The sequence below is a fragment of the Dermochelys coriacea genome, chromosome 1 (genome assembly GCF_009764565.3).
Source record: "Dermochelys coriacea isolate rDerCor1 chromosome 1, rDerCor1.pri.v4, whole genome shotgun sequence".
Taxonomy (NCBI): domain Eukaryota; kingdom Metazoa; phylum Chordata; order Testudines; family Dermochelyidae; genus Dermochelys; species Dermochelys coriacea.
In genome coordinates, this window is record NC_050068.2 from 275,770,402 (window position 1) to 275,787,410 (window position 17,009).

Below are 17,009 nucleotides of genomic sequence, written 5' to 3' on the forward strand. Positions count from 1 at the left end.
AAGAAGTGAAGTCAAGTGAAGAACAGACCCTTTTATGTAAAGGAGACTTCAGAAAACATGTCTTTTGGCTAGTACTTGATCAAAAACTGGAGAACATCAAAGAAGATTTTCTGAAAATAGAGCTGTTCTTGTTGGTAACAATTGCCTTAACTTAAAGTCTGAGAACTTCCTTGACTTTCTAAAATTAAAACTGGTCACAGCACACTATGGATGCAATATAGACAGTATAGAGACTGAAGTAAAACTCTTGCCAAAAGTAATTGAATGCTTTGAAGAAGCGAGGATTGTCCAAGATTGACATTTTGCTGGGGCTTCTATTTTTTTTGGGAGGGGGGGTGATAAATACAAACTTGCCTTCCATAAATTGTGTAATTGATGTGAGTATTCCTCCATCAAGTGCTGCACGTGAAAGAACATTCTCATGCCTTCAAGATGTGAAAGTTTACCCGAGGAACTGTGTGACAAGTGACTAGTTAAGGGATTTGGCTATCATGGCTGTTGGGGAAAAAAAAGTTAAAGTCCCTCATTCCGAAGAGAGCTGTTGAGAGATTTGCTTCTGGTCACACTGGTCACAACAGATGTATCCAGCTTCAATAAGGAAAATAAATTGTCATCACCATTATTTATCCCCATTCTGTAAAGTATGTGTGATAAAAGCTTTGTTCCCCCAAACTAATTATTGTAGGGTCACCCCTTTTCTGGTGCATGCTATTGTGGTGTCCTTAATTTTACAGATATATTATTGAAGCCAGATTACAGGGAAATACTAATTGTGTTCTGAGTACACAGTTGAGACCAAGGAAAATGGTAACTGAAGTTTTGTTTTTATTGTAATTTTAATTATAATTTTAACATAGATGTTTCCATTTATCATTAATTTCATCTTCAAAAGCAAGAAACCCTCTAAAAATATCATTCCTATGTAAAAATACTACTTCAGTTCTCTCATATCTATATCTTGTCTTATATACTTCCTCTCTTCCTTCCTGGTTTATCATTCTTCCTGTGGAGTAATACCACTACAATAACCTCAGCATTTTAGGTATTCCAATAGCACATAGCAACATACAGTTTAGAACTTTGGTATTCATTATTGTTTCAAGGTTGATCAGCATTCTCTTTCTGTAGAAATACATGCCAAAGTGCACTGTAATCATGGACTTGGAAAATAAATTTGCAAATAGAACAAGCTCTCATGGTGAAGAATACTCAGATTAAATACCCTTTTGTGTAATATTCCATCACAGATCACATTTCTGTAAATCATTCTAATAGAACAGACAAGTTTATGTAAGTTGAAAGACACAATAAGAAATGTAAGAATTGCATGGGTTTTTTTGGCATCTGTGGGTTTTAACATGTGAATAGCCAGTGTACAGGTTTAAACAAAGCATTTTAAAGAAATGTTTAGGAGTGTGTATTTTCCAGAAAGTTTTTGTGTGTGTCTGTGTCTTTTCCATTGCAGTTTTTTATTATCATCATTAAAATATTTAATTTTATTTTGTGGAACGTTTTGATTACGTAGAACCCATATTTTAAAAAAAACCATCTCAACCAGCTCTATATGTTTGTATTACAGTAGCACTAAAGGCTCCAATCACCATCTAGGCCTCATTGTACCTGACACTGTAAAATCACTAAATAAGACTAAAACTGACGGGGGCTTTTTTGGCACAATATCTTTCGCTAGAAAATGCTGATTTGTCAAAAACTGAAACTTCTGGCAGAAATGTATTAGTTTTGCCAAAAAAATTTCTTCAGGAAGTTTTTTGGGTCCAGGATAAAAATGTTACATAATGTAACCTCAAAATAGCCAATTACTTGAATCTAGGTCTCCCACATCCCAGGTTTTAAGCCTTAAAACCTGGAATGTGGGAGACCTAGGTTCAAGTATCTTTTCATTTTGGGTTTCATCCTAATGAAGAAAAAAAATATTGAAATCACAAAACAAATTTTGACTCTTTATTTTTTTAGATTTTGCTTTTTTTTCTATTGGCAAAATCAACACAAATTTATGAAGTGTTTTGGTGCTGTTGAATTTTCACTGAAAAAAGTTTCATCTGAAAAATTTCACTGAGCTCCTTTCCTGTGTTACATAGGAGCTTTTGAAAATTTAACTCTAACTGTTTAAAAATACAAATGGACTAATATGACAGTGCAACTGTTGTGTATATAACAAGTAGTATAAGATTACCAATATATGTACCAGTACTTAAGATTTACAGAAGTTTATCTTATTATTTGAGAAATAGTATGTGTCCATCTAATAAATACTATTGAAATGCATATATTCATAGGGTCAGAGTTAGTATTCCCTGAGCAACCATAACTTGCTGTTTCCTAACTTTTGACTGGCTGGTCATGCAAGCTTACTATGCTATGAACATTTTTTACTATAAAATATATTAAAATATGACATAACATTACACACATAACACAGATGTCTTTTCCACACTGATTAGTTTAAATAATAGAACTGATTCTGTCATCTAGCCAGAGCACACTGTTAACTGGAAAAACAAAAGGTTTAGTGACTATTCATTGTATGAGTATTGCAGGCTGCATGTTTTTTACACTTTTCCAAGGCAGCAAAAGTTCTAGAATCCCTGCTGTTGAAGATCATTTCTTTGTGCTAGTATGTGGGAAAGAAGAAGAGAAAGATAAAAATAGTCAATGACCATTCTACAAAGTAGAAGAAAAAACTGAGTGAAAGTGTATTTCACAGGCCTTTAGAAGATACAACTTCATCTTGCCACCTTGCTCTTCCCATAAGCGTAATGACAAATTGTTTTATTTTGAATGTTCATAAAGGACTCTAGGTACAAAATCTACAAAGATAAATACGGAAATCCCAGAAATGACATAACTAAATTAATACTATATCCTAAAAATGTTAATTTTGTTCTTAATCTCAAAAGAGCTATGCACAAATATGCATACATAATTGCATTCCTCTCAAAGAGAATTATACTTCCTTGTTTACTCTATTTAAAAACTCAGGTTTCTTATACCTAAGTAAATGTCACTTATATCTGGATATGTATACAATTAAGAATCTCTGAATCCCATATTTTATTGAGAAATATGTAGGTATTCTGTTCTACAATTTTTTAAGTGACTTGTATTATATGTTCACATTTTTGTCTTACAAAGAGGAAAATGGAAGCAATTCAGCTCTATTAAGTAGTTAGAGTAGGTGAGATATAAAACGCATTATTTATAGTTTAGTATTCAGTAAGCATTCATTCCATTGTATGTTTATAATAAACATGAAAGAGACATGTGCCAGGCTATACTGCTAGAAAGAAAAGCAATGGAATATAAAGATTTACTGATAATTGACAGGTAGCTTGACATCTTTCTTTCTCTAAGTATGGTGTGACGAAAGTGCACATGGGCAGGGGGTTTTGTTTGGTTGGTTGGTTTCTGTTTTTTGTTCACTAAATCTGTGATAGATCTCTAAAGCCTGCCATGTGAGCAAGCTTTCTTTTTCTTGTAAAATCTCCCTGACCTCACAAATCCAGGGAGCGCTTTATTAAAGTCAGCAGAGAAATTTTCAAGAAAACAATAATAATTATAATTAATAATAATTTAAAAAAATCTCCAGTGACTTAAATGCTTTTCTGATCTTGGTTCACAAAGTCCATCTCTTTCTTTCTCTTTTCCCGACCCCCAGACTTGTCTGAAACTCAGACCAAACAGCTGAAGCTCCAATAAATGTATAGACATATGGTAGCTCGCTGGATTTCTATGTCATCTTGAGCCTAACAGGTGAATAGCAGCTGTTTTTAAAGTTTTTTTTTTCCACAGGAAACTATCAGTAGTCATCATATTTGTTAGAGTTTGAATCCCTGACCAAAAAAAAAAAAAGATTCTCTCTCTTTCTGGCTCATTCAAACACACTTGTAGCTTTGCATTTTCCTAATAACATAAAATTCCCGTCTTACATTGATCCTAGCTCCTGCTGTCCTTCATTACATCCTTGGAGATCAGTATGCTTCTCTTTAGCATGCACTTGTCATTCATTACTAATGCCATAAAAGCCCAGAAGTCCTAGAAAAGAAGATTCTTTACTTTTACCTTTCTGTTCACTCACTATTAATAGATAACTACCAGCTGCTGTTTCATTTTTCTTCTGTCAGGAAAAGTGTAACTACATGATTAAAATGGCATGCAGCTCTAAAACTATTATCAATTATACTAATTAAGGTCAAATAGAGTGGAACAGCAGTCTTTGTGGAAAACAGTGTAGGCAATGTAAACTGCTATTAATTTAAGGGCATCATATGTACATATGACAGCTTCTGTAGACCTTATTATTAATTATTTCTAGGCAGTCTCTTATAATCACATCTCCAATACCTCATCTATTATTCTGCTCTCTTTCAACTGGGAACATAAAGAGCATTGATAGAAATCAATGTTTTCTGAATGGTGTGTGCGGGGTAGCTATAATAACCTCTTTTCAGTGGAAAATGCCTCCTTTTTTTCTTGTGCCAAAAAAGATTTCACTAAGAATTCTGACTATTTGCTTTCATAAGAACATAAGAATGGCCGTACTGGGTCAGACCAAAGGTCCATCTAGCCCAGTATCCTGTCTTCTGACAGTGGCCAGTACCAGGTGTCCCAGAGGTAATGAACAGAACAGGTAAACATCAAGTGATCCATTCCCTGTCGCTCAATCCCAGCTTCTGGCAAATAGAGGCTAGGGACACCATTCCTGCCCATCCTCACTAATAGCCATTGATGGACCTATCCTCCATGAATTTATCTAGCTCTTTTTTGAACCCTGTTAGTCTTTGCCTTCACAACATCCTCTGGCAAGGAGTTCCACAGGTTGACTGTGCGTTGTGTGAAGAAATACATCCTTTTATTTGTTTTAAACCTGCTGCCTATTAATTTCATTTGGTGATCCCCAGTTCTTGTGTTATGAGAAGGAGTAAATAACACTTCCTTATTGTCTTTCTCCACACCAATCATGATTTTATAGACCTCAATCATATCTCCCCTTAGACATCTCTTATCCAAGCTGAAAAGTCCCAGTTTTATTAATCTCTCCTCATACGGAAGCCGTTCCATTCCCTTAATAATTTTTGTTGCCCTTTTCTGAACCTTTTCCAATTCCAATACATCTTTGTTGAGATGGGGCGACCACATCTGCACACAGTATTCAAGACGTGGGCATACCATGGATTTATATAGAGGCAACATGATATTTTCTGTCCTATTATCTATCCCTTTCTTAATTATTCCCAGCATTCTGTTCGCTTTTTTGACTGCCGCTGCACATTGAGTGGATGTTTTCAGAGAACTATCCCCAATGACTCCAAGATCTCTTTCTTGAGTGGTAACAGCTAATTTAGACCCCATCATTGTATATATATATATATATAGTTGGGATTATGCTTTCCAATGTGCATTACTTTGCATTTATCAACATTAAATTTCATCAGCCATTTTGTTGCCCAGTCACCCAGTTTTGAGAGATCCTTTTGTAGCTCTTTGCAGTCTGCATGGGTCTTAACTATCTTGGTAATTTTGTATCATCTGCAAATTTTGCCACCTCACTGTTTACCCCTTTTTCCAGATCATTTATGGATATGTTGAATAGGACTGGTCCAGAACCAGACTGGTCCTTGGGGGACATCACTATTTACCTCCCTCCATTCTGAAAACTGACCATTTATACCTACCCTTTGTTTCCTATCTTGTAACCAATTACCAATCCATGAGAGCACCTTCCCTCTTATCCTGTGACAGCTTACTTTGCATAAGAGCCTTTGGTGAGGGACCTTGCAAAAGCATTCTGAAAATCTAAGTACACAATATCCACTGGGTCCCCTTGATCCTCTTGCTTGTTGACCCCCTCAAAGAATTCTAGTAGATTGGTGAGGCATGATTTCCCTTTACTAAGACCGTATTGACTCTTCCTCAACAAATTATGTTCATCTATATGTCTGACAATATTGTTCTTAATTATAGTTTCAACCAGTTTGCCTGGTACAGAACTCAGGCTTACAGGCCTGTAATTGCCAGGATCACCTGTGGAGCCCTTTTTTAAAAATTGGTGCCACATTAGCTATCCTCCAGGCATCTAGAACAGAAGCTGCTTTAAATGACAGGTTACAGACTAGAGTTAGTATTTCTGCAATTTCATATTTGAGTTCCTTCAGAACTTTAGGGTGAATATCATCTGGTCCTGGTGACTTATTGCTGTTTAATTTATCAGATATCAAATATAATTTATCAAATTTGTTATAGCTACACAGAGATTAAACAAGACCAAAAGGCCTAGACAGAAATAAAAATAAACAGGATCTTCTCCAAATCTAACTTCATGTTTTCCTTCACAAAATCTATAATCTGATATCACCAGAAGTTACCTGGTGCTCTATACATAAAGTATGCAGCTGAGAAATACAGCTGGTGGGAAAAATGCTATATATTTTCCATGAACTTTTTTGAATGAAATGAAATATTTACATAGAAAAAAATTATGTCATTTTCCAGTTTTTTAATGAAATGAACAGTGCAAACAGTTTTTCTTCATTTGTCTATCTTTAGGTGAGGGAAAGAAGAGAAGGAGAGGATAAAGAGGGAACAAAAAACTTAAAATGTTTCAATTTTTTTGACAGGAAAGCCAATTTTAACGACTCTGAGAGAACCCTAAAATATGTGGGTCCTGACTACCTTAGCAACTGCTTCTCTCCTCATGTGATAACATGTGTCTATGATCATATGGAACCCTCAAGCTAACAGTGCCCATGTTAAACTGGTTGCACTGGTCACAAGGTGCTTTTCACTGAAAGACCCTTGAATCTGGAATCTGCTTCCTATATTTGCTTCAATAGAAACCATCATAGTACCTTGCTCTTTTCTCAGACTGCTAAGGAGGGTGTGCTCTGAGGATAGAACATATTTTTTGAGGATTCATGGTGAAGGCATTAGTCTATATGGATTGGTGTGCAGAGATTATATTGGTCATAGTATTGACCAAGTATAATCTTGGTGTATATTTTTTGTGTATGCATATATAACATGGGGAAAGGGTCATTTCAGAAACCAAAATAAATAAAATTCACATCTTAACACAAGAGGGGAAAAAAACCACCAAATCAGACTCTTTCCTTTTAATGTTTTAGATGCATAATAATTTCTGCATAATGAGTGGCTATAACTATTGCCACAAGGTGTTGAGTAATGCATGCAGAAAAGGAACAGCTGGATTTTGAGAAAGCATGCCCAAGCAGTGTATGTGATCCATTATAGCAGACCCAGCATGCAAAATATTTTGTAGCTAAATTATTCAGATTAGATAGGTGTTGTAATTATATGCACTGATTATTAATCCATTATTGAAGTACCTCCTAAAGAAGGTGTCTTCATAATGAACAAGCAAGCATTACCAAAATATATTTCACCAGAACAAATGTATAAATATTACATCAATAAACTTCATTTTTTATTATAAAATCCCTTGAACCACCCTGCAATAAAAATTTTCCTATAGAATATGTTCTGATATGCAATGATAGCTTCTAAATATAATGGAACAGATCCTCAGTTGGTGTAAATTGGAATACGTACATTTAAGTCAATGGATCTACACCAGTTTACACCAGATGAGTATCTGGCCCAAGATAACTTCGAAGTAATGTTTTGTAATTGTCTTATTAATTACACATTCTTTGTGGTCTCAATCCACAGGCCATTGAAGTCAATGGGAGTCTTTCCATGTACTTGAATCAGGCCCTTAATCTTCCACACTTCCTTTCTTTTCTCCCTTCCCCAACACATCCAACCAACGTGGAAGAATTTCTCTTCTATTTAGTAACTTTATCCCAACAGCTGTGAAAAATCAACATTAAAAAAAAATCTGATAGCACTTCCATAATCTAATACTAAAAATGGCAAAACTTCTATAAATTTATCATAGTTAATTTTTTGGCACATGAATAATATATGCTGTGTACCTATGCATGACAAACAAGATGCCTTGCAAAAAGGTTAAATTACATGGGAGCTGACAAATAGAACAGGTCAGGAATTTTTCAACTAAAGTAAACTTTTGTTGTTGTTGTCAGAAAATGACGATTCTCTGAAAACAAAACTTGTTGTGGAAATGTATCCGTTTCAACTAAACTTTTGCTGGAAAGTTTTTTTGGGTCCAGGATAGAATTTCTGGTGAAGGACCCATCTCACCCCCCAGCCTGGAATAGCCAATGTCCCAGTTGTTAGAGTGCTCATGTGTGATGTAGGAAATGCAGGTGCTAGTCCTCGCTCTGCCTGATTCTCCCCCATCCTGGGTGTGTGCCTCAACCACCAGGCTACTCTCCTGTGTGTGTGTGTCTCAACCTCTCCTGTTTGGACTGTTCCATTTTGTAACAAATATTAAACTTTCATTGGTCTGGGGGAAAGACTGACTCTCTAACCCAGTAGTTAGGGCACTCAATGGGGATGTGGGAGACCCAGGTTCAAGTCCTTGCTCTGAATCAGACAATGCAGGAACTGAAGCCTGGGTTTTCCATATCTCAGGCAAGTGCCCTAACCACTGATATATTAGCTATTCTGGGGTGGGTGTCTCTGTTTTTATTATTGTTGTTGTTGTTGTTGTTTTAAATAAAATCATTGTCCAGTGCAGAATGGACATTTTCATGGGATGGGAAAATCATTTCCTGCCCAGCTTTACTGAAAAAATGATGTGGGTGAGCTGAGGAAAGGAAGACAACCCAGGGACCCTATCATAGCCCAGATGAATGCTGTTACACTTGAGCTAAACAGATAATTCCAGCAGCTCAGAAAAGTAAATGATTGCTCAGAATTTACCACAGCTCCTTAAATAGTACATTGACAAGTGCACCAAATTATTTTCTCTGAGTGTGACATTTTGTATAACTACAAGGACTACACTAAGAAAAACTAACATGTAATATAAAGAAAACCACATGAGTATTCAATAAGCAATGTCTGCATGATTCATGCTTAGTTAACATGAAGAAGCTGATATATTCTCCTTTTTAGATTAAAACATCTACATACATTTGGAAAGTACAGACAAGCCAGATGCCATCAATTTTCGGAGGGCCACTCTTGGAGAGTGAGCATCTGACAGTTCCTTACAGAGAGCAGGGGGATACTTTCCTAGGATGAAATTCCTCTTTTTGAGGAGGGCCAGCACATATCCTACTTAACAATTTAAGTGGGACTTATATGATTCATAGGCCTTGTGCAACCTTTTCACAGGGGCAGCTTTCAAGCTTTTGTGCAGTGTTGTTCTGGAGCATCAGGAGCTCAGATGTTGGAGGCGGAAAGTTAATGGAGTTGAAGGTGTGGGTGAGCCTTATTCAGAGCTCACAGGAGAAGTGACAGAACTATAGAGGAAAAGAATATTAAAATATTTTTAAAAGATTAAGAAAGTAAAATGACACCGGAAAGGGACAAGGAGTGTAATTAAATGAACTACATACAATATAATGGGGATTCGATATAAACACTAATTGTTTTAAGTGATTGGTCTCTATGCAATTCATTGTCGTAAACCTTGATTCATACCAAGAAATGATGGGCCTGAATATCAGTACATAGTTCCTTCAGTAAAATAACAATGATGATAGATTGGTTTAAGGAAACTGCTAATTTTATTCTAGGAGGAAGGTCCACTCTGTGTATGAACTTAGGAAACAAAAAGTTTAAAAGATATTTGAAGATTACTGCTTTAATTTCAGGGAAGGTCAAAGGGGTCAGACAGGTTGTTGTTTTCAGAAAAAGGACTAAAGAAACGATAACATTGAATATATAGTTCATTAATTTATAACAAGGAAACACAGAAGGGAAAATACTAATATATTTAATTTATCAATTTAAATCAAGACAAAGATGAAAACAATATAATTAGCAGTAACTGAAACCAAAGCAAGGTTTGTATGCAATACAGAGTAGATTAATTTAAATCTAGGTGAGGAGGGAAGAAGTAAATGGTTCATATTTTTCAATGCAGGAAAAGAGAGTGAATTATGGGCCTGATCCAGGAAAGGTCTCTGCATGAGAAAACCTTTATGCCTGCATGAAGCCCATATAAAGTCAAAGGGGGTCTATGAGATTAATTAAGTTTTCAGTCTTATCAGTCTTTTTTAACTCTATAATATTTGTTTTGCATAAATTAGGCACAAGCAAATACATGTATACAGTTGTGCACATATAACTTAAAACATCCTAGTGCTGTATTTCTTTGTTTTGTATCCGGACTAAACATTTTAAAAGAAAGAAAAGGAGAATTTAAATACAAATGCATATGCAAGAGACCACTAGAACTGTGTGTTTAAATAAATCAGGAATTTTCCCAAGAAAAAAAGTAGTTTCTTCAAAATTGAAATTTTCCTTGTGGGAATTTCAATTTTGTGACTTTTTTATCTTTCATCAGGAAAGTGGAAATGATAGTAGTTTATTTCAATTTGTCTTGACTCTTATCAGAATAGTTCATGTTATTGAATTGACTTGAAATGTTTCATTTCAAATCACTTTAAAAGCGAAACAAAACTAACCATCCCCTCCCTCCCCCCCAAAAAAAAACCTCACCCCAAATCCTCCTTTAAACTGCATTTCTGTAACACATTGTTTTATAGGAGTTGTAGCTTGGGTGTCCATTGTCTCCTCTAGCCAGTGTCCCTTGAGGACTTCATCTTCCACCCAGCATCCACATTGCATTGTGAGAGATGTAGTCCTCCAGAGAGCCTAGCTCACAGGAAACAATGAGCACCCAAATGATAACCTCTGTAAAGCAATGAAAGTAAGAGAATACAGTTTAATGGGATCCCAATTGAAGCCTTTTGAGTCATCTTGATTTCATTTGACAGAACATCTTGATTTCATTTCGTTTTCAGAACATTTCATTTTGATCAAAAATGTCAAAGTGAAATATTTTCACATTCCTGAACAGATTTTTTTTTTTTGAATTTCCATTCTTTGAACATTCTGAAATTACACCCTTTTGGCATGTTTGGTGATGAAAACAAATGTTGAAATGTCAGAAATTCCCCTGGGACAGAAATTATAAATTTTGTTCCACTCTAGTGTTAAATTTCAGCCAATCAACGTGAATGCATTTGACTCTCAAAAGCATTTCCATGTACAGCAGATTGTGGTTTATATTGTTATGCAAATTAAGGATTTAGACACTGAGGATAGATCATGTCTAAATTTTCCATTTGAATAATAATACAACTAAAATCTGGTCTACAAAGAAATATTTTTGATAATCAAATGTATTCAGGTTGACTGGATGAGTTTTATAATGCACAGTTAAACTTCCACTCATTGTCTGGGGATGGATCATGAGTGGAAGAAGAGGACACATACAATAGTGAGCTTTCTCTTTGTAATTTAGGGATGGACTACAGGAAGGCAGGTTTTTTCTTTGCCAGCAGTTTCCCTATGTGACTTTTGAGTTTTGCTTCTGGTGGGGAGATTACTCCTGGGTAGAATTGATGATATCTCCCTTCAGTTTTCCTATTGCAACAGTAGCATAGGTTTGAGTCATCCTGCCAGAATTAAACCTATAACATCTCAGTCTAGTTTGGCTAATTAAAGGCCAATAAAATCCACTTCAGTTGGATTTTTATCTTCTGTAGAATGGCTCACCCAACCTTAGTTATTGCAGCCATTCAAAAACCTAAAATGTTATTTTAATAGTGTAATGTAGATCATGGCTAATCAACTCATGGTTAACACACCATTTTGAGTGTATTCTGCAGTCCATGCAATGCTGTATGTGTACTTTATTGAATAGTAATTAAAGGAAACATTTAGGAAGAGTATAAGCTAACTTCATTTGTCAGATACATTCTGAATGCTACCTCTTCTATAAGGGGATTTCTTGGCCTCTGTGGTGAATTCCATTGAATACAATTGAGTATTAATAATAATGAAAAGAAGGAAGATATTGTGTTATTGCAAATCAGTTTAAAGTTCCAGAACATTAGAACTCTGCATATTGAAAAATAACTAACTACAAGATTATGATAATAGTTCACTGAATGTCATTCTAAAAATCATCTGTCCCAGCCACCAGTAGTGACTTTTTAAAAGAAGCTGCCCTTTGTACATCTGGGTTTTAAAAAGATCAGCGAGTGAACATAGCATATAAGCAGTCAGACTAAATCAATGAGTGGCTTATATTTCCCAAGGTCTTTCTCGCAGTTTGGTTTTATTATCATTAAGCTTGCAGCAAACGGTGAAAGATCGCTACTTCACACAGAAGGATTTTTATGTTATCAGAACCTGTTGATTATTTTCTTAAGAACAATAACAATATTAAAGATCCTCATGCAGATGCTTGTAAAATCACCTCTTTTAATAACTCAGTAAAACACCAAGGAATTCTTTGAAATTATAAGGAAAATAAATCCACCTATGTGTAAATTCAATTAAATATGAGCCTTTTTACATGCCTGAAAGGCTGGTTGGTCATTCAGCACAGAGCTGTACATTAATCACCAGTCCTCCATTCTTTTTGTAGAATAACGTGATTTTGTATCCTGTCATGCTAACTGCAGAAACAACCTCCTCCCCTTACGTCATCTCAATTTCTCCTGATATAATAGTGACACCTTTTTGCTGAATATCTCTATTTGTGAGGAGCTTTTATTTTAATTTGTAATTAAATTGAATTCAGGATAGCAATTCTAGTTTTGAGGGAAATGAGTCATCCCTCCTTTCCTTATGGAATTTGGCCATGCAGCAGAGGTTCTGAAAGTAATGAGTAAGAGCTGAGACACAATCTTGCAAGATTCACCTTGGCTACTACGCTTGATGGAAATGAATGAAGAGCACCTTGGTCCACTGGTGACTGAAACTCTTTGTGTCTTATAGAAGGGTAAGTAACCCTTAAACACACATTAGTCTGGCTAATATTCAAAAGACCATCTTCTGACAGGCCCACTTAACATTGCCTGATCTCCAATCACCCAGTCTTGGCCAAAATAATTGAAAAGTTGTTGGTAACTGGTATTTTAGTTTTCCACACAGGCTTCAACCTAGACATAGATAGTCCTGGTCATGAAGCTGGATGATTTACCTTGGCTGTTGAAAGAGCTCCAATGTACACATTAATGTTAGATTTACTAGTGAAAATTTTCAACTTGCTCTATTAATGAACTGATTTACTTCAAACATAGCTTTTTTTATAGATCTCCTTGAGCAAGCCAAATCTGAAGACTCTACTATATTTCCAGTTTGTATATCATTATATGCTGTACTTCTGACAAGATTTATAATCCTGTAAAAAGAGGCTGTGTTTTAAATCTTAAACATATGAGGACAGAGTTAGAGTTAAGACCGAATTTCAACGTAAACCCTACGTTTCGTGACTTTAATGAGAGTAAGTCAGTTTAACAAAAGTTGGTCATTGAAATGTTCTTTTGAAAATGTAGAGTAGTATCCTTTGCTGAAGCTGAGGTACTTGAGGGTATGGTGTGAAGGAGAAGGTGGCTTTATGATGCATTTGTGTTCTGCATCCCATGACCTGCTTCAGCCAAGCCAAACCTGCGGTTGGCACCTCCTTTTTAACCCTTGCAATCATCCCCTACCACTGTGGCAAGAACGGGCCAAATGGGTCTATTTGCATTCGTGCTTGAATCTACAGGGGCTGTGAAAATAACCATTGTTATTAAATGCCCAGAAATATTATGTGACTCGTGCCCCTCCTGAGCTTGCAGTGGAAGTAACAGGCCACTCTCTGTGTGAACTCCTGCTCCCTGTGGAGTCATCCACTCTAACCACAGCATGTGATACAGTATGTCCCACCCAATTTGTGTTCCTCCCTTTATTTGAAACTGCTCATCATGCAGCAAGCACAGAGATGCCAGGGCTATGCACTGCCAAGCCCAGAGATACCGGTGCATGGGTTTTGCTACACAAAAGTGGTGAAATGGAGATTAACATCTAGCATGCACACAAACCAGGCTGTCTACAGAATGTTTTTTTTCTCTTTAATTAAAAAAAAACAAACAAACAAAGATTTCTTTTAAAGTAACCTTTTTTTGTTAGTTGCTAGTAAAAGACAATGGAAATATGATTTAGGCTCATAGTCACTTGGGTGCTTTTGATATGATTCTTTTACCCTAAATCTATTAAGTAAGAGCCAGAAAACAAGCACAAACAAAATCAGCCAATAAATAAAGGATAAAATTTTCAAAAACACTTTAGTGATTTAGAATTAGATCTGTGTACATAACTAATTTTTTTGGTTCAGTGACCAAACAGGACAAAAAATTGAGTTGATCAAAATTTATTTTTAACTTTTCAGTAAAATGAAACAGGACAAAAGTTTCAAGTTATACTAAACATACTGTTTGACATGAAATAAAATTCTCTCTCTTTTTTTTTACTTTTTAAAAGCATAATAGAAGTAAAATTCTAAATGCAAAATTGTTTAAAAATGAGGAAAAATGAAAGTTTTCCTTTCTGAAAAATTGGAATCTAAATATTTTAACTGTTTCAGCATTTTATTTTTCAGTGTAAACAATTCAGTGAATTCAATACAAGTTCATAAAATGTTTCAGTGGACCCAAATATGCGTTTCATGGCCAAAATGAGTTTTGTCCAAAAAAATTTGCCAGTTCTACCGAGGACACTTGGGACCCTAAATCCTAGCAGGTCAATAAAATACTTAAGTTTCTTTTGAAAATGAGACTTGGGGTCATACGTTACTTATGTACTTTTGAAAATTGTACTAAAAATCTAGTTTCAATGCTGCTAAAACTTAAACCCTTAAATGTACCATGGTCTTTGTGCCAATATTGAAAATTACCTAGTCCAATGTTATTTTATGTGATATTTTATTTTATTGCAATTAGAAACCCATACTTAGTCTCCTTTGAAGAATGCCTGTAATCCCAGTGAAATCACATTTTTAAAAGACTTTAAAAATAATGAAACCTTACTTTGTTTCAGTGTAGTCAAATGTAGGATAGCAAGATTATGCACATTTGTAGGAAAGCTAGTCAAGTATGGTAAGACTGAATATTTGACTAGGCTTTATTCTCCAAGAAGTCATTTTGGAGGTTTTTAGTCCTTCACTCCCATTATGAAACTGAAACCCTTCATAATCACCTATACTCAAATTGACCTCATTTCTGTGTCTTCCTTTGGACTTCAGTGAATTTGTGAGGCATAAATTAATAACTGTCATTAAATTCATTTAATCAGTCAGACATTTAACCTTGACAAAGAATTTTACCTTGGAAACAAATATATGTTACGGGTTTTTTTTTAGTAGCGCAACTGAGGATAGGAAGCGTGTTCCGTTCTTTTAGAGATGAGATTCTAAAATGAGTGAAGGATTTAGGCAACTATCCAGCTCAAGCCCTTAAGCATATGCTTAACTTTAAGCATGTGAGTAGTCCCATTAGAGTTAATGAGGCTGTTTGCTTGCTTTAAGCTAAGCATATGTTTAAGGGCTTTGCTGGCTTGCCGGGCTAGAGATTGAAGAGCATATGCTTATGAATGGGGAAATTTTAAAACTCCTAAAATAAAGCTTCTATTCTGTTTAAAAGTACCATCTCTTGTTCTGCCATCTCTCAACAGTTCTGCAAGAACTGCATAACCAACTAGGATTGTACTAGGATTGATCAATGAATTGTCAGGACCTTTACGTTTTCTTTATGATATATGAAAATATCTACTGTAAAATGAAAAATTAATTTGAAAGTTCTTCAAATGGATATTGCAAGAGTAAGTGACCATGTAAACAGAGCTGCCATCTTGTGGATAACAAGGTAGTAAGCCAATTGCTGATGCTGCAAGAATAAAATAGACAAATGCTTGTAATTATTAGCTCTTCCTGAATTGGCACTCTTTTGAAACAGAATTCTGAGAACAGTAATTTTGAGTCTGTATATTTAATCTGTACCTCATCATCTGAGTTCTAATTTTCCCCCAAATCTTTATACCTCACCCCAACATGTTAATAATGTGTAGGTTAAGCTACATCGAAAGACTTGTGTTTTTCCAATTAGTCTCTGCTGTGTTTTGTAATATAAATACTTGGTTTTACCATTAAATTGATCTGACAGAAATTGTCAGGCAATTAAATGCAGTAATGATTTCAACTTGGGGGGAAATATGTATTCATGAAACTGAGTTTTGCTTTGCTTGAGGTCTAAAATCTCTTTTTCTGTTCGATCCATTAGAATTATTTCTATGTTGATTAATACTGTACTCTGGGAGAAAGCATCATCTTTTTTCTTCTACTAAATGTGATTTGTATTTTGCTAAATACACTTTAACAGTAGCTCATTGCCTGTGCCATGGATGCCATACTGTATGTATTATATAACAAGGGAGACTAACAGCACTCTTATCACAGTAACACACAATATATAGCATAAGGATAGGCTATTTGCTTTGGTTGTATAATTTTTTGTAACTAAATGCAGGGATAATATGAGTAAAACATTTGAGCTACTTTGTGTCTTTTACATGCTTTTCCCTCAAATGGTCATTTCAAGGAAGTACCTGATAACTATTTCTACAATATTAGCGTGTAATTACTATTTGTGCAAGAGATACAGCTTCTGTGGTCCATTATCTAATTTATTTTTTGATTTTACTATTTGTACAGCCAATGGGAAATGTTATGTTTAACACACTGGAAATCTTGTTTTGGTGTTGATAATAAGTACATTTATTATGATAATGGGGCTGCTATTTCACTGACAGCTTCACAGCTATTACCTGTTGGGTCTGACCATCTCTATAATCATCCACATTTTCATCACAGTGACTATACAGCAATATTAATTTTAACATCAAATGTATGTGTAAATTGATAATTCACTACCATTAAGATACATTATAAACCACTTTACTTAAAGATACTAACTTATCACAAGTTTACAGTATAAAAGAAGGCATTCTAATGAAAATATGCTGGAGTTTAAGTGCAACTTCCATGTAACAAATGAGTTTGGGACAGTATTCTTCTCTTAAATTCACAATGGGCCTCTATTGCT